The sequence below is a fragment of the Salmo trutta genome, chromosome 7, assembly GCF_901001165.1.
Source record: "Salmo trutta chromosome 7, fSalTru1.1, whole genome shotgun sequence".
Taxonomy (NCBI): domain Eukaryota; kingdom Metazoa; phylum Chordata; class Actinopteri; order Salmoniformes; family Salmonidae; genus Salmo; species Salmo trutta.
The window spans coordinates 3,176,057-3,202,776 of record NC_042963.1 but is presented as its reverse complement, the minus strand read 5'-3'; the positions used below and the strand labels follow the sequence as shown (position 1 = coordinate 3,202,776).

Below are 26,720 nucleotides of genomic sequence, written 5' to 3'. Positions count from 1 at the left end.
TGGCAGACAGCAAATTATTTTACATTTGGGAAGGAAATTCACTTGGCTGTTAGAAGCTGTGTTGAGTGAATGCCTTGCTTTAGTCCTGTGCATTCAGCATATCATCAGTAACCTTGTCTTAAAGTCAGAGCCATTCTCAGGTTACCCACTGGGGAAAATGATATCTAGAATCGCATCTGTAACAGTGACTAATGAGAGACCTTTTTAAATATTTATAAGCAATGAATTCACATATCATGAAAATATTACAATGTAACCACCAATTTCTAACATTTGCTGTGAAATAGTATTTAATTAAGCAATAGTTTCTATTTACTGACGTTGGAGTGTTCAGCTTGTTTGTTGCTACCACTCCAGCTCTGGTTTTCATCATAGTTGTACTCACTGTGTGGTCTTCCCTCTCTAACAAAAGAGCATGCTTTTCCTTGTTTTGTGCAGCTTTGGTCTGACAGTCACAGTACACTGAAGAGCTGGTTGGCAGCTTGTCTGTGTTGTGTACAATGTGTTCTGTGCTTTTCCATCTCTAATTGTGTCAACAGGACTCCTAGATAGAGCAGAGCAGGAGCCCCCACAGCAGGTCTTGATTTAATTCAGCACTCCTATTACTTATCCCCTCCATCCATATAGCCAGAGGCTATTAGCAACATCACACTCCTCTCAATTGGTTGTGTAGCTGAGGAACTGGATAGAGTGTTAATTTCTAGGAACCTGCCTGTGTATTTGGTGCATCTCTGGTACAGTAGGATTAGCTGTATCATTACTGAACTATGATCTGAGTTAGAATCACAACAGCTGTTATGGAGGGTAAGATCAGTATTGTACTATACTGTCAGTATATTGTAGGCCTATATCCACAGAAGCATGGGACTCTTCTAGTCTTCTGACCTATGTAGGAGCAAGAGATTGATTATTTAGAGCTAATGTTCAACAAAGCTTGCATATCATATTACTCTACATTCTATACTGAACAAAAATATAAACGCAACATGTAAAGTGTTGATTCCAGAAATGTTCATGTTGCGTTTATATTTTTGTTCAGTATAGAATGTAGATTATTTGCCTCCTATTGTGCTCCCGCATGGCAATCGTGTGACATTTATTTGACATGCTTGTTAGAAACTGTGCAGCTTCTATGGTAGATACTTGTTATTTCTAAATGTTTTATTGCATTTTAAACCATAAATACCATTATTGATTATCATCAAAACAAAACCATTTTCATTTTGACTATTTTCATCATAAAACAGAGAGCTACTGCATTCATGCACTGTTCAGCACAATGTATTGAGCTCTATGAGCTGTGCTTTTTCCATCGTGTAACATAACGGCAGACCTGTTCTGTGAAATGATGACCTCTCTAGTGTTCTTAACCTCCCAGCACAGCACCATGAACATGTCCCAATTAAATAGCTCCATCCTCAATTCCCACTGCAATCATGTCCATGCTTACACTCTGTCTCCTGTGCATCCTCTTGTGTGTGATCATCTGCTCTTTCCCTATGCAATATTTATGGGATGAAGCAGCCACAGCGTCGCATTGAGCTCTTTCCACATGTCCTATATGAAAAGAGAGGAATTTGCTAGAGACACTAAAGCTCTCTGTCTATCAATTTGTTAGAAGTATCTTATTTACAATGTCAGGATCTACTTACTTTGGTGCCAGATGCATTAAATAATGAGAAATTATGAAAGTAGTGGGGGAAAAAAAGTATGTTTTAGTTATATCCATTTATAAACTGGGTGGTTCGAGCCCTAAATGCTGATTGACTGACAGCTGTGGTATATCAGACCGTATACCACGGGTATGACAAAACCCGTATTTATACTGCTCTGATTACGTTGGTAACCAGTTTATAATAGCAATAAGGCCCGAGGAGGTGTGGTATATGGCAAATATACCACGACTAAGGGCTGTATCCATGACCTCCGTGTTGCGTCGTGCCTAAGAACAGCCCTTAGCCGTGGTATATTGGCCATATACCACATCTCCTCGGACCTTACTACTTTATTATACGGTTCTGTAATGGGTAGGAAAGGAACAATTTCAATACCTACAGTAAGACACTGACTTGTGCAGTCATACTGTCATTGTAGGGTTTTGAGAGCCGAGATGGGTATAGGGATATGTCATGTACTATGATGGATCATGCTATTTCATCATCATTTTGATGGAAGACATTTTTCATTACTACATTTTTTTGTTCATCACTGCATGCATTCAATCATGGCTTTGAATTAATCATTAGTTACATAAATTCCCCACCCCCCTTCTCTCTTTCCCTCTGTCTCTCTCTCTCAATCTTTGTAATGTACACAAACACAAATGCAATATTTAAAGACTGTATAATAATAATAAGGACGAAAAGAAATGAAGCTTTAAGTAAAGGACATAAAAAGGTAAATTCAGCAACCAACCATTGCCTCACTGTAGATATCCACCATGTCAGAGTAATGCTTAATGTCCAGCAGAGCAGTGTGCTAAAAACAGCATCAGTGGACATAGTGACAATGGCATGGTGTCTGTATGGTAGCTATCACTGTGGAGAGCCTGTTCACACAGCAGTTCACATACCAATAAACATTACCACTGCTTTCTCATGCACAGCCTGCAATGCACAAACTACTGAGGCTGCCTAGAGGGTTTTCTCCAGAAGACAACGTCTGGGTTGTTCCACGAAATGAGTGCCTTTTGCGGCACTTTTGGTATTTTAAGTACAAATTGTGTACCAATATAAAATCCTGTTATATTAAATTAAGTTCCCTTTACCATAGACAACATGGAGAATTCAATCAATTAGACATTATATATGAATAAAGACTTGCTAAAATTCAGCATTTTGACATGTGCCTCTATGCACCTTCGTTGACTTCTAGGAAGATTTTAACCCACTTAACCCCAAAATGTCTCCAGGTTTTCATCATTGTAAAGTCCCAGTTATTTTGTTCCCTTGACAGCCATTTATGAAGAGTATTATCTACGCGATTAGTGATTCATAGAAATGTCCCTCATTTTAAGGTCAACCCTGTTACGTCAACTGAACTCTCGTTATTAAGGTGAAGCTATTCCTTTTCAAATATTTTTTGCAATAGAAACATTGAACGTGTAATAGTCAAATCCCAATGTAAACTGGTTCTATTCTTTATGGCCATTTGCTGGTGTTTTGTGGTGGAAAACTGAGCAGATCGAGCATAATACATCAACCCTGTTACGTATAGATAGACAGGCTAGAAATGTTAACAACAACACTGTGAAGCTTGCATTCAATTGCCACTCCCTGTTCAGCTTCCATTCCCCCTGTCACAAGGGGATTTATGGCTGATTTAAGATGATATCGTCAGCCCTCTTACGTCAACCCTGTTTCTTTATTTGGCCCCTAATAGGCACGTACTATTGTCATTACATTTTATTCTATTTAACCTATTAAGAAATGTTTTTATTAGGATGAACATGTGCTCCTCATGAAATCAAGTTACACTTCTCAAAAAGCACCGCATGGTGGAACGACTCATCTAATATACAGCAGCATACTGGCAATGCAAGGCGTAGTCAGAAGAGTTACTTAAAAAAAATATCTATTAATAGAAAAAAAGTAAATGCAAGCACTTTTTGTCTAGTACCCAAATGGGTATGCTGTGTGTAGGTTTAAGATGATACTGTATTAACTTCTTGCCACCTTTACCATCTGTTCTGTTTGATGCATGGCAGCTGCAGTCTATCCCATGTGGGTCTTCAGTTTCCACAGACGTGAGATGGCTCTTTACCCAGTGGTGGGTGGTGGGCCACCTGGGGTGGACAGGCTATCCTCTGCCATCCCCAGGAGATGGCTCCTACTGGCACACACAGCTGGTCGGTGTTACATGACACTTTCTGGCCCTGAACGACTCAGGCTTGCTGAGTCGTTCAGGGCCAGAAAGTGTCATGTAACACCGACCAGCTGTGTGTGCCAGTCTTAGGTCAAAGGTCATACCATCACTATGACCACTGTTGGTTGGTCTCCCCATTTGATATACATATTTGGCCAGTTTATTAGGTACACTGTTCGTGAAAATGGTTAGCTCCTACAGACCGTGAGTCACGTGGCAGTGGCTTGTTATATAAAACAGGCAGACGGGCAACAAGGCATTCAGTTACTGTTCGATTGAATGTTAGAATGGGAAAAACAAGTGACATAAGCGACTTTGAGCATGATATGATCGTTGTGCCAGGCACGCCGGTTCAAGTATCTCAGAAGCGGCCGGCCTCCAGTGGGCATGCGATCACCAACACTGGACAATTAAGGAGTACAAAAACATCACCTGGTCCGATGAATCCGGTTCCTGTTGAGTCATGCTGTTGTCAGGGTCAGGTGGTGTAATGGTTTGGGGAATGTTTTAATGGAACACGTTAGGTGCCTTGATACCAATTGAGCAACGTTTGAACGCCACACCTGTGAGAGACAGAGCGAGAAAGAGCGCAAGCTAGCTCTACTACTGACACATGGAGGAAGCTAGCTGCTATGCTGCTGTGCTGGAGGCTTACCATCTTGTCATGCGACAACAAAGGGACCATGGCAGTTCGCTCTGTACTTTGATGGCTGCAGCATGCAATCTGTTCACCTTCACAAGACATATTTAGTCAGTGTACCAAGTTCAGGCTTAGGTTGTCAAGGTGCCAGAATGTAGCTTTTCAAAGCTTGTGTTTACCACCTGGGGGATCTATAGTATGTCAGACTGGCTTTAATGCTCACCACCATTGCCTGTGACATTGATGCCAGTTGTCCTCTGTGTAACAGTAGCATAGCCAGAAATATGTTGGTGGGTGGGCCTGCAGAAATCTGGGTGGGCCAAAAGAACAGCTAACTTCCTGCAATTCTACAGAGAGGAAAATGTGCCGTTGATTAGCTAATCGCATGCTATTCTACACATTTTTGTCATGAGGCTGAGAAATGTTGAATTAAAATGAAAATATATGTGTGTTGACTGATAAAAGCTCTGGATTATGAGCTGTCTTGTTTGCTAAATGAACAAATGAAGTAGGCAGTGACATTGTGCATATAGCCATAGAAGCACAGTGACATACAGTATGCACCAATGCGGTCAAATTCATGGGTTATTGGGGTTGTGGCTTTCAATTAGTTATTTTTGGCTACCCATCCCATGTGAGTGAATGTCATTCCAGTGCACTGCTTGCTATGAATTCTATCTGATGGTGAGTGCATGTTTAGGTAAATACACTAAGGTCACATTTGCAGTGGTGGGTACAGCACTGAAAATCTGTACTTAAGTAAAAGTACTGTTACTTGGATTGTAATTTACTCAAGTAAAAGTAGATCTCTTAACCTCTACGGGATTGGTGTCCTTAAACCGGGACAGTTGTTGCTCAATATGCGATAGTGTGACTAGAGAACGTTGTAAATAACAGCCAACTTTCCAGGACGTAGACATGTCTTATATGGGCAGAAAGCTTAAATTTGTGTGAATCTAACTGTGGTGTCCAATTCACAGTAACTATTACAGAAAAAATACCAACGCTATTGTTTGAGGATAGGGTTTTGTTGTTGTGCACTATCACGGCAACTGGTTTGATACATTCACCTCTGAATTACATTCAGTAATTACATTCAGTAATTTTGCTCTGATTTGTCATCCATGAGGGTCCCAGAGATAAAATGTAGTACAGTTTTGTTTGAAAAAATCTATTTTTATATTGAAATGTAGGTACTGGGTTCTATAGTTTAACCCCACTGCTGTCTCTGGCTCCACACCCACCCCGCCTGGCCATCTAAATATGTGAAGGTAAGTGTCTTTTCTGTAGGGAAGCTAATGATCCATCATTTATGACATCCCTGGAAGTGTGTAAACTTACAATTTTTATTACCATAGCATTTTTGTATGTTCTCTAGTTATGTACTTGAAAATGTATAAATTGACCAATTCGGCACATTTGGGCAAACTCCTGGCAGACCTGATACAAAATATTATGTAGTGAGGTAATTCTTCACTGGATCAGTCTGAAACTTTGCACACACACACTGCTGCCATCTGGGGACAAAATCTAAATTACAACTAGGATTCTATCTCAATGTATGGCCTTTCTCTTGCGTTTCAAAGATGATGGATTTTTGTTGTTGTTGAAAAACGCATGTTTTTTTGTTTGTATTATCTTTTACCGGATCCAATGTGTTATATTCTCCTACATTAATTTCAGATTTCCACAAACTTCAAAGTGTTTCCTTTCAAATGGTATCAAGAATATGCATATCCTTGCTTCAGGTCCTGAGCTACAGGCTAGTTGGATGTCATTTTATGCAAAAATATGAGAATAAAAGGGTCCGATTTTAAGAAACTACTCAAGGGTTAAAAAAAGTATCCAGTCAGAAAACTACTTACGTGGTTACAAATCTTGTTAGGTCATTTTTTACACCTACAGGTGACCGTAGACAACAACTTAGTGCAATTGATTTGACATTCATTTATTATTTAAGCCTGCCAGCACCATCTTGTGGACCCCAGGAAGAGTAGTGGCTGCATCACCAGCTAATGGGGATCCTAATAAAAAGACTACCTGTGCAGGTGTCCTCCAGCACAGGTAGTCTCCAATGAAGACTGACATTAAACAAAGTCCTTAGGCTGTCCAGTTTACAATTACAGTCTTATTCAAAGTTGATTTTAATATCGATCAATGTGCTCAATTTCATAAAAAGGTCAATGGTACTCGAGATGTGAAATTATTCCAAATTTCAATAGCATTAATTAAAATTTATTTCACTATAATTTCAAGTACATGTGATGGTGAATGCATACTGAAAAGATTTACACCAAGTGTGATGTTTCAATTTTTCACTCAAAATTAAATATCAAGGAGAATCAGGTAAGTGTTACAGTCAAACTACAATCAATATCGAAATGTCACTATCAATCATGTTATGTCATCGTTGTGTGTGTAGGTGGCAAGGAAGTCAGGTGCAGGAGAAACCAACTTGGTATAACTGGAGTAGTTTGATAAATAATAAACTAACTCGAACTCCAAAAACCAACATACATAAAATAACATGGGTAAAAATACCCTAGGCTCACCAATACAAAAAAATACACGAAAATCAATGACAAACAAAACAATCTCGGACAAGGACATGAGGGAAAACAGAGGGTACACAACATGTAATGAATGGGATTGGAAACAGGTGTATAGGAAAACAAGACAAAACCAATGGAAAATGAAAAATGGATCAGTGATGGCTAGAAGACTGGTGACGTCAATCGCCGAGCACCACCCGAACAAGGAGGGGCATCGACTTCGGCAGAAGTCGTGACAGTACCCCCCCGCGCGTCGACACCGGCCTCGGGGACGACCCGGAGGACGAGGTGCAGGGCGATCCGGATGGAGACGATAGAACTCTCACAGCAGGGAAGGATCTAACACATCCTCCATCGGAACCCAGCATCTCTCCTCCGGACCGTATCCCTCCCAGTCCACGAGGTACTGAAGGCCCCTCGCCCGACGTCTCGAGTCCAGGATGGATTGAACGGAGTACGCCGGGGCCCCCTAAATGTCCGGAGGGGGTGGAGGAACCTCCCACACCTCAGCCTCCTGGAGCGGGCCAGCCACCACCGGCCTGAGGAGAGACACATGGAACGAGGGGTTAATGCGATAATGTGGGGGAAGCTTTAACCTATAACATACCTCGTTCACTCTCCTCAAGACTTTAAACGGCCCCACAAACTGCGGACTCAGCTTCCGGCAGGGCAGGCGGAGGGGCAGGTTTCTGGTTGAGAGCCAGACCCTGTCCCCTGGTGTGAACACTGGGGCATCACTGCGGTGACGGTCTGCGCCAACTTTCTGGCGTCGAACGGCGCGCTGAAGGTGGACGGAACCAGTGGTTCACCGAAGGAGCCTAGGTCTGACTCTGATGCCAAGGGGCCAGAACCGGCTGATACCCCAACATGCACTGAAAAGGAGAGAGGTTAGTGGAGGAGTGGCGGAGCGAGTTCTGAGCCATCTCTGACCAGGGCACGAACGCCGCCCACTCCCCCGGCCGGTCCTGGCAATAAGACCTCAGAAACCTACCCACATCCTGGTTAACTCTCTCCACCTGCCCGTTACTCTCAGGGTGAAAACCTGAGGTGAGGCTGACCGAGACCCCCAGACGCTCCATGAACGCCTTCCAGACCCTTGACATGAACTGGGAACTCCGATCAGACACTATATCCTCAGGCACCCCATAGTGCCGAAAGACGTGTGTAAACAGAGCCTCTGCAGTTTGTAGGGCCGTAGGGAGACCGGGCAAAGGGAGGAGACGACAGGACTTAAAAAAAGATACACAACGACTAGGATCATGGTGTTACCTTGTGAAGGTGGAAGATCGGTTATGAAATCAACCGACAACTGCGACCACGGCCGTTGTGGAATGGCTAAGGGTTGTAACTTACCTCTGAGTAGGTGTCTAGGAGCCTTGCACTGGGCGCACACCGAGCAGGCGGAAACATAAACCCTCACGTCCTTAGCTAAGGTGGGCCACCAGTACCTCCCACTAAGACAGCGCATCGTCCGACCAATCCCAGGATGACCAGAGGAGGGTAACGTGTGAGCCCAGTAGATCATTCAGTCGCGGACAGCAGACAGAACGAACAGACGCCCAGCTGGACACTGAGGGGGAACGGGCTCTGCACGTGACGCCCGCTTAATATCCGCGTCCAGCTCCCACACTACCGGTGCCACCAAACAAGAGGCTGGGATTATGGGAGTGGGATCCATGGACCGCTCCTCTGTGTCATACAGCCGGAACAGTGCATCTGCCTTGACGTTCTGGGAACCTGGTCTGTAAGAGAGGGTAAACACAAAACGGGGGAAAAACATGGCCCACCTTGCCTGGTGAGGATTCAGTCTCCTCGCCTCCCGGATGTACTCCAGATTGCGGTGGTCAGTCCAGATGAGAAAACTGTGTTTAGCCCCCTCGAGCCAATGTCTCCACACCTTCAAAGCCTTGACGACAGCCAACAGCTCCCGGTCCCCCACATCATAGTTTCGCTCCGCCGGGCTGAGCTTCTTAGAGAAGAAGGCACAGGGGCGGAGCTTAGGTGGCATACCCGAGCGCTGAGAGAGCACAGCTCCTATCCCAGCCTCAGACGCGTCCACCTCCACTATGAATTGCAAAGACGGATCCAGATGAGCAAACACAGGAACGGAGGTAAACAGAGCCTTCAGTTTCCTAAAAGCCCTGTCCACCCCAGTCGACCACTGCAAGCGCACTGGACCCCCCTTCAGCAGTGAGGTAATAGGAGCAGCTACCTGACCAAAACCCCGGATAAACCTCCGGTAGTAATTGGCAAACCCTAAAAATCGCTGCACCTCCTTTACCGTGGTGGGAGTCGGCCAATTACGCACGGCTGCAATGCGGTCACTCTCCATCTCCACTCCTGACGTGGATAGGCGATACCCTAAGAAGGAGACGGACTGTTGAAAGAACAGGCATTTCTCAGCCTTGACATACAGGTCATGCTCCAACAGGCGACCAAGCACTCTGCGCACCAGGGACACATGCTCGGCGCATGTAGAGGAGTAGATCACAATGTCATCGATATACACCACTACACCCTGCCCGTGCAGGTCCCTGAAAATCTTGTCTACAAAAGATTGGAAGACTGATGGAGCATTCTTCAAACCGTATGGCATGATGAGGTACTCATAATGCGCTGAGGTGGTACTAAATGCTGTCTTCCACTCGTCTCCATCTCGGATATGCACCAGGTTGTATGCACTCCTGAGATCCAGTTTAGTGAAGAAGCGCACCCGGTGCATTGACTCAATCGCCATGGCGATCAGAGGTAGCGGGTAATTTTATTGAGACCTCGATAATCAATGCACGGGCGCAGACCTCCATCCTTCTTCACAAAAAAGAAACTCGAGGAGACGGGTGAAATGGAGGGCCGAATGTACCCCTGACGCAGCGATTCGGAGACATACGCTTGCAATAGGGGATACACGTGACTCCTGGGAGTGCAGCGTCTACCATGAGATTTATCGCACAATCCCCCTGTCGATGGGGTGATAATTGAGTCGCCCTCTTTTTACAGAAGGCGAGAGCCAAATCGGCATATTCGGGGGGAATGCGCATGGTGGAGACCTGGTCTGGACTTTCCACCGGAGTAGCACCAACGGAAACCCCTACACACCTACCTGAGCACTCTCGCGACCACCCCGTGAGAGCCCTCTGTGGCCAAGAAAAAGTGGGGTTATGACAAATTAACCGAGGTAGACCCAACATAAGGAAAATTCTTATGTCTTTTCCCAGCATTCTTAATTATTTTCCCAGCATAAGGAAAATAATTAGTCTTTTCCCCATTGTGACCCCCCTGCGTCACCATACTCAAAGGAGCTGTGGCCCTGATTAACCCTGATCCTAATGGTCGACTCTCTAAGGTGTGAACGGGGAAAGGCACACCCACGGGTACAATGGGGATCCCTAAACTATGAGCAAAAGCTTGATCAATGAAATTCCCAGCCGCACCTGAATCTACTAGCGCCTTATGCTGGGAACGCGGGGGGGGAAAAATCTGGAAAAGTAACAGACACAAACATAAGTGCAACAGAGGGCTCTGGATGAGAATAGTGCCTACTCACCTGGGGTGGTGCCAGAGCGCCCTGCCTGTTACCTCGATTCCCAGAGGAACCTACCCGGCACCGACCAGCAGTGTGACCTCTGCGGCCACAGATGGTGCACGAGCGGGAACCCCCTCCGGTCTCCCTGTGCACCCCCTCTCCCAGTTCCCTGGGTATAGGAGAGGGAGTGCGGGAGGATGGAACCACCAGACCCCGATCTGGACATCCGCGAGCAGCCAGCAGGTTGTCCAGCCGGATGGACAGATCCACCAGCTGGTCGAAGGTGAGGGTGGTGTGTCTGCAGGCCAGCTCCCGACGGACTTCCTCACGCAGACTACAACGGTAATGGTCGATCAGGGCCCTGTGATTCCATCCCGCACCGGCTGCCAGGGTCCTCAACTCCAGGGCAAAATCCTGGACGCTCCTCGTCTCCTGCCTCAGATGGTAGAGGCGCTCACCCACCGCTCTGCCCTCGGGTGGATGGTCAAAGACTGCCCGAAAACGGCAGGTGAACTCCTCATAAGGGTCCAACGCCACATTATCTCCTCCACACACAGCGCTGGCCCGCTCCAGGGCTCTCCCGGTGAGGCACGAGATGAGGGCGAAACTCTTCTCACGGTCAGATGGAATTGGGTGGACCGTGGCCAGGAAAAGGTCTAATTGTAGTAGGAAACCCCGGCAGGTGGCAGCACTTCCGTCGTACCCCTGAGGCATGGATAGACGGATGCCACGAGTTCAGGTTGAAAAGGGGCGCTCAGGATAGACTCCGGTTGGGCTGGTGGAGGCGCTGGAAAAACTCCCTGTCTCTCCCAGCGGTCCATATTCTGGACAACGCGATCCATAGCGGGGCATAGATGGTGAAGCTTCTCCTCATTCTCCTGGACGCGCTCCTCCACCTCCATGTCCGGGGTACCCTCTCCTGCTGACTTCATATTTTGGTCCGAGATTCTGTCATCGTCGTGTGTGTAGGTGGCAAGGAAGTGAGGCGCAGGAGAAACCAACTTGGTATAACTCAAGTAGTTTAATAAATAATAAAGTAACACGAACTCCAAAAACCAACATACATAAAATAACATGGGTAAAAATACCCTAGGCTCACAATACAAAAAATAAACGAAAATCAATAACAAAAAATACACGAAAATCAATAACAAACAAAACAATCTCGGACAAGGACATGATGGAAAACAGAGGGTTAAATACACAACATGTAATGAATGGGATTGGAAACAGGTGTGTAGGAAAACAAGACAAACCAATGGAAAATGAAAAATGTACATTTACATTTAAGTCATTTAGCAGATGCTCTTATCCAGAGCGACTTACAAATTGGTGCATTCACCTTATGATATCCAGTGGAACAACCACTTTACAATAGTGCATCTAAATCTTTTAAAGGGGGGGGGTTAGAAGGATTACTTTATCCTATCCCAGGTATTCTTTAAAGAGGTGGGGTTTCAGGTGTCTCCGGAAGGTGGTGATTGACTCCGCTGTCCTGGCGTCGTGAGGGAGCTTGTTCCACCATTGGGGTGCCAGAGCAGCGAACAGTTTTGACTGGGCTGAGCGGGAACTGTGCTTCCTCAGAGGTAGGGAGGCGAGCAGGCCAGAGGTGGATGAACGCAGTGCCCTTGTTTGGGTGTAGGGCCTGATCAGAGCCTGAAGGTACGGAGGTGCCGTTCCCCTCACAGCTCCGTAGGCAAGCACCATGGTCTTGTAGCGGATGCGAGCTTCAACTGGAAGCCAGTGGAGAGAGCGGAGGAGCGGGGTGACGTGAGAGAACTTGGGAAGGTTGAACACCAGACGGGCTGCGGCGTTCTGGATGAGTTGTAGGGGTTTAATGGCACAGGCAGGGAGCCCAGCCAACAGCGAGTTGCAGTAATCCAGACGGGAGATGACAAGTGCCTGGATTAGGACCTGCGCCGCTTCCTGTGTGAGGCAGGGTCGTACTCTGTGAATGTTGTAGAGCATGAACCTACAGGATCGGGTCACCGCCTTGATGTTAGTGGAGAACGACAGGGTGTTGTCCAGGGTCACGCCAAGGTTCTTAGCACTCTGGGAGGAGGACACAAGGGAGTTTTCAACCGTGAGATCATGGAATGGGCAGTCCTTCCCCGGGAGGAAGAGCAGCTCCGTCTTGCCAAGGTTCAGCTTGAGGTGGTGATCCGTCATCCACACTGATATGTCTGCCAGACATGCAGAGATGCGATTCGCCACCTGGTTATCAGAAGGGGGAAAGGAGAAGATTAATTGTGTGTCGTCTGCATAGCAATGATAGGAGAGACCATGTGAGGATATGACAGAGCCAAGTGACTTGGTGTAAAGCGAGAATAGGAGAGGGCCTAGAACAGAGCCCTGGGGGACACCAGTGGTGAGAGCACGTGGTGCGGAGACAGATTCTCGCCACGCCACCTGGTAGGAGCGACCTGTCAGGTAGGACGCAATCTTCCGGCGCGGCCCACGCTTGATGCCCAGCTCGGAGAGGGTGGAGAGGAGGATCTGATGGTTCACAGTATCAAAGGCAGCAGATAGGTCTAGAAGGATGAGAGCAGAGGAGAGATAGTTAGCTTTAGCAGTGCGGAGAGCCTCCATGACACAAAGAAGAGCAGTCTCAGTTGAATGCCCAGTCTTGAAACCTGACTGATTAGGATCAAGAAGGTCATTCTGAGAGAGATAGCAGGAGAGCTGGCCAAGGACAGCACGTTCAAGAGTTTTGGAGAGAAAAGAAAGAAGGGATACTGATCTGTAGTTGTTGACATCGGAGGGATCGAGTGTAGGTTTTTTCAGAAGAAAAATGGATCAGTGATGGCTTGAAGACCGGTGACGTTGATCGCCGAGCACCACCCGAACAAGGAGGGGCATCGACTTCGGCAGAAGTCGTGACATGTTACTTGTATCAGACACATTTCAGCATGGAATTAAACATAAAGATTGGTATTCAGGTAAGAATCATATAAGTAATAAATAATCAAACAGTGCAGATATCAATTGCCATAGTCAACTCAATCATCTTTTTCCTGCCAAGGTAGGATTTACCCTCCGTCTTCCTCCTCTTCCGAACAGCTCCTTTACACTTTGAAGGGTGTTTTCTTTTCTTGGTTGGCCCATTCCCCCTCCCCTCGGTAGTGCCACTACAAGAAAACATGTAATGCGTTACTTGTAGCAGGATACTACCCACCTCTGCCCATTTGGAACACTGCCAAGTAGAGAGCATTTTTTTCCTCAATCTGATTGGGTGGGCCTGGCTCCCCAGTGGGTGGGCCCCCACCCACCCCACCCATGCCTACGTGGCTGCTGTGTACACTAGATCCAGTATAATGTAATATAATCTACCCCAGTGAGATGGATATGTCTGATTCCCTTCACAGCTCAGACCTGGTGCAGAGCTGAGAGGCTAATTGAATTACCCCCCCCCCCCCCCCCCCCCCCCCCGCATCCTTCCTGTCCCATGGGAAGGCACAACCAATCATTTGGGATCTCTTTTTTCCAGGAAAGGGGGGTGAGAGTGGAAGGGGGATGTATTTCTGCATTGAACAGGGGGGCAGGCTCTGTGACCCTTTGGTTTCATTTTCAACAGAATGTCTATTTTGGGATTAGACGGCGTCTCTCCAGAAGGCTGCTAACCTACTGAACTCTAAAGACGGCCAGGCCGGGTTGGCAACAGCTGCTCCCCAGATGTGCCCAACTTCTAGTTATCTTTTCAAAGACGATTAGAAATGTACAACTTGATAGAAAGAGCCTCTTGGTGCCTTTTATGGCACAGTTTCTAATGGCTCATTTCACATGTCTGTCCGAGCATGTAAATGGTGGTTTTGTTCAAAAGTATTATTTGAGTGCTCTGCTCAGTTTGAATATTTGACCATGTTATTTGTATTTGTTTGATTCATTTATGTGTCCTGTACCCTCTGTGGTTTAGAGAGCTGTTACATGTACTCTACATTCTGTACTCACTTTTAAAGGGACACATACAAAATAATTTGGAGTAACCATGATGTATTTAGCTATAATTGAGATTAAAAAAAACACCCAGTCTGGAGTGGGTTGCCTGAAGCTGGTAAAGTTGTGGCTAAGCATCAGTCTGCTATTATTGTTGCTAACATCCAAACATTTAGCAGCAGGTATTTTCCATGTAAAAGGAGCACCGACATCTGATAGCATTTCAGATTTGCTGTCAAATGAAAGCAAAGAGTCTATATTTTGGGGAAATTAAGGAATTTTCCATCCATCCCAATGTGGAATAAACAAAGGCTTTGATTCCAGGGGTCTTCAAAGAAAATCTACTAGAAAAAGTCTTAAAAGGTATTAGAAATACATCAAAACATAATAATGTTGCGGTAAAGGCCCCCTTCCCACTAATATCAACATTTACTGTATATTTAGTTTTGCAGAAATGATTTGCCTTATGTAAGTTTTAGAAATATTTCCTTGTGTCTTGTCATTCTGCAACCAAAACCCCATAGACCGCTGCGCCACTCGGGAGGTGACATAAGGCATCGCAGTGCTAGAGGGGACACTACAGACCCGGGTTCGATCCTGGGCTGTATCGCAACCGGCCTTGATCGGGAGTCCCATAGGGCGTCGCACAATTGTCCCAGCATCATCCGGGTTAAGGGAGCTTTTGGCCGGGAGGGGCTTTACTTGGCTCATCGCGTTCTAGCGACTCCTTGTGGTGGGCCGGGCACGTGCAGGCTGACACCGGTCATCAGTTGCACAGTGTTTCCTCCAACATATTGGTGCGGCTGACTTCTGGGTTAAGCCAGCAGGTGTTAAAACGTGCAGTTTGACGGGTCATGTTTCGAAGGACGCATGACTCGACCTTCGCCTCTCTCGAGCCCGTTGGGGAGTTGCAGCAATGAGACAAGATCGAAATTGGGGACAAAAAGGGGGGTAAAATACAAAATAAAATATTTTATATTTTCTAATTTCTCTCATGAGGAGGAAGGATTAAGAAAGTTCACAAAAGTAACACGTAAAGGTAGACCTACCAATTAGTTAGTGTTTTTACTGATAACAATTTTGTTTATGAATTATTAAGTGATTAAAACTGTAACAGATTGACCCAAAAATCTGTAGCAGAATGATTGCAATTGAATTTGCCACAATGGGAAATCATAGTAGTCACAAACAAAATGTGGTCTTGTTTGAGGGCAGAGCTCATTAGAATAATAGCCAGTGTGTAGAATAATACCTAAACATGCATAAGAGAATATTATGTTTTTCTACCTTTTTTTGTACCTATTCAGGATACATCACCATGAAGAGAATGACATTCATAATTTTGCATTTCTGTATAGAACAGATCAAGACCCCATGATGTCCTTCTGTTACCGGGTGTTGATCCACTTCACTTACTATAGTTCAGTAACCAAAAGAGAGATTTTCAAACTTAAGGTGTCATATCATAGCTGACACCCCATTCTTTTTGTAGACCTCTTTGAATCTTAATTTATAGTAGATATTTAACAGTTTTGGAAAACGTGCAAACGTAAAAAAAGAGGGAGAATTGACTGTCATTCTGTTGCCAAACTTTGCACCTTCACTGTTCCTCAAGTAAATGAGTTTTAGGAACGTTTTCGGTGGCAATTATTAAAGTAGACTTCCGCATATAGCTGTTAAACTTCGCATTCCATTTTTTTAGCTTGGCATACATTTTAAAGCGAAAAAGTGAGTCTCAGCATTACTATGTTTCCGCGGAATTGCCCAGCATCCACCCTGTCTGTCTGCTGTGGTTTCGTTTGGGTCCTGTCTGACCTAAATCATATTTGTTGCTGCTACATCTGTAGCAGCCATGCTAATAAAGTCACGCAGGCCCAGGGAGGAAACATTGGTTTTATTTCCTGTCTGTCTGTGTTGCTCTCAGGGCACTGGGAAGGAGATCACATGGAAATACCATATCTAAATGGAGATATTAAAGAATCCTGCTATGTGTCTGGAGGGGATGGGACTCTGTGCCCTGCCTCACAAGATGTGGAAGTTTTAAAGATATGCTCCGGAACTTTGGCGACTACTAAGTCTTTTTTAAATCTCCCACTTTGGGCTGAATGTGTCAATGTGTAGTTCATACATGCATAATCTATGAGCAGAATTACTGTTTTACCTCAATTAGCCACGAAGCCAATTTTACCTCAATTAGCCACAGCTGGAAGCTGTGCTATGCCGTTTTACCCCATGTGGGCTAGCCCCCAAGCAATTCAAGTTCTAGCCAATGAGCTTCAGCCCCTCGCCATTTGAGTGACAGCTAGCAAGATGCACACACAGCAGAGCAGGACAGAGAGCAATGTCGTGGTGCTCATATCTGCACATACAGTATGTGACGTAGTACGTAATTTCCTGGGACCACTTTTGGCTCATGAGCGCTACTTTCAGAACTACTGGCTAAAAAGTATACATGGGTACGCATTACAAAAAAAACTGTAAATGTAATCCGTTACGTTACCAGCAAAAATATTGTAATCAGATTAGATGATTACTTATAAATTCAGAAAAGTATTTGACACCATTTTGTTTTCTCAATAACATTTAAATCAGAATTTTAAAAAGGCGCAAATTTAAGTTTGTTCCTCCTGAGCATGTCTGACCACAAATTCCTATAATGACACAGCAAATACATTTGATGGATTACAGGAGAAGAGCAGGATTAGGTTTTTTGTCCAAACTATGTCTTCCAATTTTATTTTTTACAAGGCAAGTCAGTTAAGAACAAATTCTTATCTTCAATGACGGCCTAGGAACAGGGGCAGAACAAGAGATTTGTACCTTGTCAGCTCGGGGATTTGAACTTGCAAACTTTCGGTTACGAGTCCAACGCTCTAACCACTAGGCTACGCTGCCGCAGCCAACAGTGTGACTGCTGTAGGCATCCAAAGATTATCCAACTTGAATAAACGCTTGGAGGTAAGGATGACCGCAGTGGTATGGTCTACGAGCAATATGGATGTCAATAATTATTGATATCTACAGTGCCTTCGGATTGTTATGTTACAGCCTTATTCAAAATGTATTTAATTGTTGTTGTTTTTCTCATCAATCTACACACAATACCCTGTAACAACAAAGCAAAAAAAGGTTTTTAGACATTTTTGCAAATGTATTACTTTTTTTTTTAAATCACATTTAAATAAGTATTCAGACCCTTTTCTCAGTACTTAGTTGAAGCACCTTTGGCAGCGATTACAGCATCAAATGTTCTTGGGTATGACGCTACAAGCCTTGCACACCTGTATTTGGGGAGTATCTCTCAGTCCTCTCTGCAGATCCTCTCAAGCTCAGTCAGGTTTGATGGGGAGAGTTGCTGCACAGCTATTTTCAGGTGTCTCCAGAGATGTTCGATCGGGTTTAAGTCCGGGCTCTGGCTGGGCCACTCAAGGACATTCTGAGACTTGTCCCGAAGTCACTCCTGCGCTGTCTTGACTGTGTGCTTAGGGTTGTTGTCCAGTTGGAAGGTGAACCTTTGCCCCAGTCTGAGGTCCCGAGCACTCTGGAGCAGGTTTTCATCAAGGATCTCTCTGTACTTTGCACCATTCCTCTTTTCCTCGATCCTGACTAGTCTCCCAGTCCCTGCCGCTGAAAAACATCCCCACAGCATGATGCTGCCACCACCATGTTTCACCGAAGGGATGGTGCCAGGTTTCCTCCAGACATGATGCTTGACATTCAGGCCAAAGACCTCAATCTTGGTTTCATCAGACCAGAGAATTGTTTCTCATGGTCTAGAGTCCTTTAGGTGCCTTTTGGCAAACCTCAAGCGGGCCATCATGTGCCTTTTACTGAGGAGTGGCTTCCGTCTGGCCATTCTTCCATAAAGGCCTGATTTGTGGAGTGCTGCAGAGATGGTTGTCCTTCTGGAAGGTTCTGGCATCTCCACAGAGGATCTTTGGAGCTCTGTCAGAGTGAACGTTGGGTTCTTGGTCAGCTCCCTGACCAAGGCCCTTCTCCCCCGATTGCTCAGTTTGGCCGAGCGACCAGCTCAAGGAAGAGTCTTGGTGGTTCAAAAACGTATTCCATTTAAGAATGATGGAGGCCACTGTGTTCTTGGGTACCTTCAATGCTGCAGACATTTTCTGGTACCCTTCCCGAGTGCTGCAGAATAGTGGGCCTCGACACTATCCTGTCTCAGAGCTCTAAGGGCAATTCCTTTGACCTCATTGCTTGGTTTTTGCTCTGACATGCACTGTCAACTGTGTGCCCTTATATAGACAGGTGGGTGTGCCTTTCCAAATCAAGTTGAAGAAACATCTTAAGGATGATTAGTGGAAACAGGTTGCACCTGAGCTCAATTTTGAGTCTCATAGCAAAGCGTACTTATGTAAATAAGGTATATCACTTTTTTATTTATTAATACATTTGCAAAAATGCCTGAACCTGTTTCATTATGGGGTATTGTGTGTAGATTGAGGGGGGGGGATATGTAATACATTTTAGAAAAAGGCTGTAATGTAACAAAATGTGGAAAAAGTGAAGGGGTCTGAATACTTTCCGAATGCACTGTATGTGTGTGTGTGTGTGTGTGTGTGTGTGTTGGAGTGTCAGTGTAGTATGTCTGAGTGTGTGGTTAGAGTCCAGTGAGTGTACATCGAGCCTGTGCAAGACAGTCAGTGCAAAAAATAATAATCCAAAAGTTACGTTAATGATTACAATTTTGGACAGGTAACAAGTAGAGAGGGAGGGCCGGGGAAATGTTTTCCTGTACACTCTGTAATACTCTTCCTCTGGCTCATCCAGACCTCTGGAGCGTAACCTATCCTCAGCCTTGTTAGCTACAGTTTGAAGTATGGTGTGGCAGGCTCCTTTCAGCTCCACTCGTCTGGACAATGGAGGCCATCTGATAGTGTAGGCTAATCCCTGTCAGGGATCTTTCCCCTCACAGCTATGAGCTGGGCCTCACTGAGGCCGGTCCAGTTATTATAGGCCAAAGCTAGAAACAATTCACTGCCTGTCTGTCTACCCATTCTGATGTAGCTAGTGGAAAAGGGCAGGCTTGGCAGAGCACTGCTCCAGTGGCCTCTGAACTGATGGTGGTGGTGTCACGTACAACATTAATGGTACTGGCACTGTAATAAACTCCAGCACTGCAAATACTGTAGATAAATCATTCTCATCAAAGTGTTTTTAATGTGCTTATACCAGCTTTTCCTAATGTGGTTCTGTCCACAAGTGCATCAGCAAGTAGTATTGAGTTTGTATTGATAACATGCTGATAAAGGCTTAGCATGTGAGCTAGCTGTACATTCTGTTATAACTCTTCCTAAGCACGACATTGGATAACGTACCTATGTACTTTGATAATTCTGCAGAGTGGATGGTTTACATATGTAAATGTTATATATATATATAAAAGTAAGATGGATACAACTTGAAGCAGAACTAAGCTGCTTCTCATACTCTTTCCTGCCCTGATAATGTTAGATCTCGTTCTATAATGACATCTCGACAAAGGCACTCGTCTGGAGAGACACAGATTATTAAGTAGAATACTATGTACCCTTACAGTAAGTTACAAAAGCCCTATGGCTTATCTATCCCCTCTCAGTATCCAAGAACCAATGTATTTTTCATGAAAAGAGACGTGATGCTGTATGGCCTCGCTAACACATCCTCCTCTATTCTATACCATCATTCCCTCACTCTGGGTTCCTCAATTCTAAGAACGGCTTCACATTGTGTTCCCCCTATATGTACCATTCAAACATAAGCCCTAGACTATAAATTGTAAAAGCTGCTCTTTTGAGATTGTCATCTATATGAATAACCCAATTGAGATTTGCCATATGTCTTGTGATACTGTATGCCCATGGAATCTCTCTGTATGAAACATGCATAAAGATTGCATCTCAAGGAAAAGGATGATGCAGTTGCCAACATGTTGCCATTAAACTCATTGGTCGCAATTCATACTGTAGCCTAGTTAAACCTACACTGTAAAAAAAAGTCAACTTAACCAATTGCTTAATCAGCTTTATTCTGATTGGACATCAAAAGGACAAGAATTTGAGATAATGTGTTAGTTTGTTTACTCAACAATTTGATCAAGTTTGTTGAGTAAAATTACAAATTCATGTTTGCTAAAATCCACGCCCATAATCATATTTCCCAGCATGCTCTATTGCAGGTCGATTTTTAGAATTGTTTGTTGCAATTCCTGTGTTTTTGAAGGTACAGTGCCTTCAGAAAGTATTCACACCCCTTTTCCACATTTTGTTGTGTTACAGCCTAAATTTTAAATGGACACACAATACCCCATGATGTCAGAGTGGAATTTTGTTTGTAGAAGTTTTTATTTTTATTAATAAAATATTTAAAGCTGAAATGTCTTGAGTCAATAAGTATTCAACCCCTTTGTTATCGCAACAATAAATAAGTTCAGGAGTGAAAATGTGTTAGCAAATCACATAATAAGTTGCATGGACTCATTCCGTGTTTAATAATGCTGGTTAACAGGATTTGTTTTATGACTACTCCATTTCTCTACCCCACACATACAATTATTTATAAGGTCCATCAATCAAATAGTGAATTTCAAGACCAGGGAGGTTTTTCAATGCCTCGCAATGAAGGGCACCGATTGGTACATAAAACAAAAAAGCAGATGCTGAAAATCCTTTTGAACGTGGTGAAGTTATTAATTACACTTTGGATGGTGTATCAATACTCCGACACTACAGATACAGGCTGTTTACCTAACTCGGTTGCCAAAGAGGAAGGACACTGCTCAGGGATTTCAATATAAAGCCAATGGTGATTTTAAAACAGTAACAGAGTTTAGTGGTTGTGATTATGAAAATAATGAGGATGAATCAACAACATTGTATGTAGTTACTCTACAATACTAACCTAAATGACAGGAAGCCTGTAAAGAAAAAAACTATTCCAAAACATGCATCCTGTTTCTTAGGGTGAGGCCCCTTTTTTTCTCAATTCCCGCCTGAATGACGTGCCCAAAGTAAACTGCCTGTTGCTCAGGCCCTGAAGCATATATGCATATAGCCTTTTATTATAATTGCTACCATTTGAAAGAAAACACTTTGAAGTTTGTAGAAATGTAAAAAAAAAATGTAGGAGAATATAACACAATAGATATGGTAGGAGAAAATACAAAGAAAAACCAACCGGAAATGTTTCTTTTTTGAGAGACCATGCTCTTACAATGGCCAGTATAAGGTCATACTGGAACTTAGCTCCCAGGATGCAATTCCTATGGCTTCCACTGGGTGTCAGCAGTCTATGTTCAAGGTTTCAGGCTTGTAACTTCCAAAACGAATAAGAAATATCAGTTTTAGTACAGGGACACAGTCTTGGAAATTCGGGTTTCTGCGAGCTATGAAGACAGGACACACCTGCAAAAATTGGTTTCCTATTGAACATATTTATTTCCGTAGGAAATGTTATACACTGCTCAAAAAAATAAAGGGAACCCTAAAATAACACATCCTAGATCTGAATGAATGAAATAATCTTATTAAATGCTTTTTTCTTTACATAGATGAATGTGCAAACAACAAAATCACACAAAAATAATCAATGGAAATACAATTTATCAACCCATGGAGGTCTGGATTTGGAGTCACACTCAAAATTAAAGTGAAAATCCACACTACAGGCTGATCCAACTTTGATGTAATGTCCTTAAAACAAGTCAAAATGAGGCTCAGTAGTGTGTGTGGCCTCCACGTGCCTGTATGACCTCCCTACAACGCCTGGGCATGCTCCTGATGAGGTGGCGGATGGTCTCCTGAGGGATCTCCTCCCAGACTTGGACTAAAGCATCCGCCAACTCCTGGACAGTCTGTGGTGCAACGTGGCGTTGGTGGATGGAGCGAGACATGATGTCCCAGATGTGCTCAATTGGATTCAGGTCTGGGGAATGGGCAGGCCAGTCCATAACATCAATGCCTTCCTTTTGCAGGAACTGCTGACACACTCCAGCCACATGAGGTCTAGCATTGTCTTGCATTAGGAGGAACCCAGGGCCAAACGCACCAGCATATGGTCTCACAAGGGGTCTGAGGATCTCATCTCGGTACCTAATGGCAGTCAGGCTACCTCTGGCGAGCACATGGAGGGCTGTGCGGCCCCCCAAAGAAATGCCACCCCACACCATGACTGACCCACCGCCAAACCGGTCATGCTGGAGGATGTTGCAGGCAGCAGAACGTTCTCCACGGCGTCTCCAGACTCTGTCACGTCTGTCACATGTGCTCAGTGTGAACCTGCTTTCATCTGTGAAGAGCACAGGGCGCCAGTGGCGGATTTGCCAATCTTGGTGTTCTCTGGCAAATGCCAAATGTCCTGCACGGTGTTGGGCTGTAAGCACAACCCCCACCTGTGGACGTCGGGCCCTCATACCACCATACCGTTTGAGCAGACACATGCACATTTGTGGCCTGCTGGAGGTCATTTTGCAGGGCTCTGGCAGTGCTCCTCCTGCTCCTCCTTGCACAAAGGCGGAGGTAGCGGTCCTGCTGCTGGGTTGTTGCCCTCCTACGGCCTCCTCAACGTCTCCTGATGTACTGGCCTGTCTCCTGGTAGCGCCTCCATGCTCTGGACACTACACTGACAGACACAGCAAACCTTCTTGCCACAGCTCGCATTGATGTGCCATCCTGGATGAGCTGCACTACCTGAGCCACTTGTGTGGGTTGTAGACTCCGTCTCATGCTACCACTAGAGTGAAAGCACCGCCAGCATTAAAAAGTGACCAAAACATCAGCCAGGAAGCATAGGAACTGAGAAGTGGCCTGTGGTCACCACCTGCAGAACCACTCATTTATTGGGGGTGTCTTGCTAATTGCCTATAATTTGCACCTGTTGTCTATTCCATTTGCACAACAGCATGTGAAATGTATTGTCAATCAGTGTTGCTTTTTAAGTGGACAGTTTGATTTCACAGAAGTGTGATTGACTTGGAGTTACATTGTGTTGTTTAAGTGTTCCCTTTATTTTTTTGAGCAGTATACTTTGTTTACATTTCAGGGTATCTGAGGAGTAAATAGAAACGTGTTTTGACTTGTTGAAACAAAGTTTATGGGTAGATTTTCGGATTGCTTTCTCTGCACGTTGAACGAGTGGATAACTCAAATCGATGGCGCCAACTAAACTGACTTTTTGGGATATAAAGAAGGGTTTTATCTAACAAAACGACACTGTGTTATAGCTGGTACCCTTTTGGATAACAAATCAGAGGAAGATTTTCAAAAAGTAAGTGGATATTTAATCGCTATTTGAAGTTATGAAACCTGTGCCGGTGGAAAAATATTTTGATGTGGGGCATTGTCCTCCAACAATCGCATGGCATGCTTTCGCTGTAATAGCTACTGTAAATCGGACAGAGCAGTTAGATTAACAAGAAGTTAAGCTTTCAACCGATTTAAGACACTCATATATACCTAAATGCTTAATATCCATAATTTTTATGATTATTTATTTGAATTGCGAGCCCTCCAGTTTCACCGGAAGTTGTCCTGCTAGCGGGACACCTAATAAATTCACTTTTTGTCCTGAATACAAAGCGTTATCACTGAGTACCACTCTTCATATTTTTAAGCACAGTGGTGGTTGCATCATGTTATGGGTATGCTTGTCATCGGCAAGGATTAGTGAGTTTTTTTTGTAAATAGAAGGAACAGAATACAACTATAAGCACAGGCAAAATCCTAAAGGGAACCCTGGTTCAGTCTGCTTTCTAACAGACACTGGGAGACTAATTCACCTTTCAGCAGGGCAATGACCTAAAACACAAGGCTAAATCTACAATGGAGTTGCTTACCAAGACACCATTGAATGTTCCTGAGTGGCCTAGTTATATAAAAAAAATTTTTTTTTTAAAATAATTTCTTTCTTTTTACCCCTTTTTCTCCCAAATTTCATGGTATCCAATCGGTAGTTGCAGTCTTGTCCTATCGCTGCAACTCCCGTACAGACTCTGGAGAGGCGACGGTCGAGAGCCATGCGTCCTCCGTAACACGACCCATCCAAGCCGCAATGCTTCTTGACACGATGCACGCTTAACCCGGAAGCCAGCCGCACCAATGTGTTGGTGGAAACACCATACACCAGGATTTTCTAGAGTGCGATGGAACAAGGAAATCCAGGCCAGCCAAATTGCTTAATCGAAACGCCTCTAATTAACCATATATGGTCAAAATCATCCTTTTAAAGCCAGTGGGGAATACAATGCCTTACCAATGTGTCATGACGTTGCCCTCTTTGGACACAGCAAGCACCATCCCCCTACCTCTGCACCATCCCCCTCTCTCTGTCTCCTATACTCAGGCTGCTGTGGTCAGAGAGGTCGTAAATTCCTGGAGGAGAATCTCTCCTCATGGCCAGAGTATAGAGAGAGAGTGAGTTTTCATAGGGAGAACAAAGGAATTTCTTACGCCTTGCAGAACTTGACAACCAAACAATGTTCATGTTCTGGAGAAGGTATAAAAGATCGGTGAAGAATCCAGCTACGAACTGACCCATTTGGTACAATTTTGTGAAACTCATGAGAGACAATACAGCCACATTACCATAATCCTGTTGATACAAAAGTCTCAGTTATGAGGCTTACATCTAATTGTTGTATAGAATGAATGAGTAAAGATGGAACTATTTGTGAAATTATGTAATGTAATTTTAGACTGTTTAATGAGGGAAACTCCAATTCCCTTTGGAGTTTAACTGAGTCAGAGGACCGCCCATGAGCACAGTTCTAATCTGGCATCATGGGACAGCCCTTTTCTATGTTCCGAATAAAACCCCCACCTGGGTTTTCCCACTTCAGACCGAGCTTACCTCAATTACGAGAGGGCTAAGGGTTGAGACGAGACCAGTACCTCTATCACAGAGGGAAATAAGGCTTGAGTAGATTGCTGAATCTTTTAACCATCCCACGTGGTTAAACTCTTAGACTATTGATACCGACAGAATAAGAACAAGTCTTTGATATTAATTACTAGTCTGCAGCTAGGAATTCGGTATCATTGAACACGAAGAGCGACAACCGCCGAAACATCTATTCTATAACGACATGAATGAATGTCACTCTGAACTATCCATTCTAACCACGACAGAGAGAGAGGGGGGCGGACAAAGTCTCCAACAGGAACAAACTTTTCAACATAGATCCCGACGACACACTGAGCGTAAATATATATATTGATTGCAATTATTCCCGAATGAGTGAGCGTTCATGTGCAAAGGATTAGCATTTCAATTGTTATAATTATCAACTTTGTAGTGCCTCTTATCTTTCGTGCCCTTATCAGTCCCTCTGTCTAACAAGCCACCATGCTGGTTTAGCCCACTAGGGCACATTCCCCTATCATTTCTTTGTAACCATATCTACTTTGTTTGTTTGTGTTATGCATTTCTGTGAGTACTTAGTTAGTAAATAAATTATTTTAAGACAATTGATTTATGGATGACTCATAGTGATGACTGGGTTCATACAGATAACCAACAATTTACGACGTTTGGAATGAGACTAACGTATTTGGGAACGCATTGATTGCAAAGAAACCCCTCTTGACTTCAACCTGTTGTGTGATGGTGTATGTAAGTTGGATGTTTGTTTAGTTTTGCTGATGATTGCATCCAAAACATTTGCTCATCCAAGGATGTGAGATGCCAATTGGCAAAAAAAAAATTAAAGGACATCAAGGACAACTAAAATCATAACAGCAATGCCAACTCTGTATGTTTGTGTGCATGTCTGGTACTATTACATGTATGTGTGTGTTCTTGTATGTGTTTATTTGAATGAGAGTGTATATGCATGTGTACAAACACCTGCACGGCATCAGCCTCAGGAAAACCGGCATTAGCTGTAAAAACACTGCCTTTGTGTCATTCAAACGTACTTTTTATTATGTTTTGACTTTTATTTTGACTTTATTTTTTACTTTTATCTTAGAAGGATCGTCAATCTCCCGCACAGCAACTCCACTCCCACTTGTCTCCAATTCCACATCCCAACCCTCAGCTTCCCTCAGCCCATCCCACCTATCTCTGCTGGCCACCATCTTCGGATTTCTACGCAACATATATCTTTCAACTATGCTGTGATGTTTAACGTACAATTTCAATCTATCTAATTGAGTAGACTCCACAGATTGCGAGTTGAAGATAAATACTTTTACTAAGAGTATTAGTAATTGACTGA

At 44.2% G+C, this 26,720-nt stretch overlaps 1 protein-coding gene across 4 annotated transcripts in view; it reads left to right on the top strand.

Moving 5' to 3' along the window:
• The window catches only part of LOC115196757 (talin-2-like), a 158,421-nt gene that overhangs the window by 14,554 nt on the left and 117,147 nt on the right, over window positions 1-26,720 (top strand). The gene's annotated exons all lie outside the window — the stretch shown is intronic.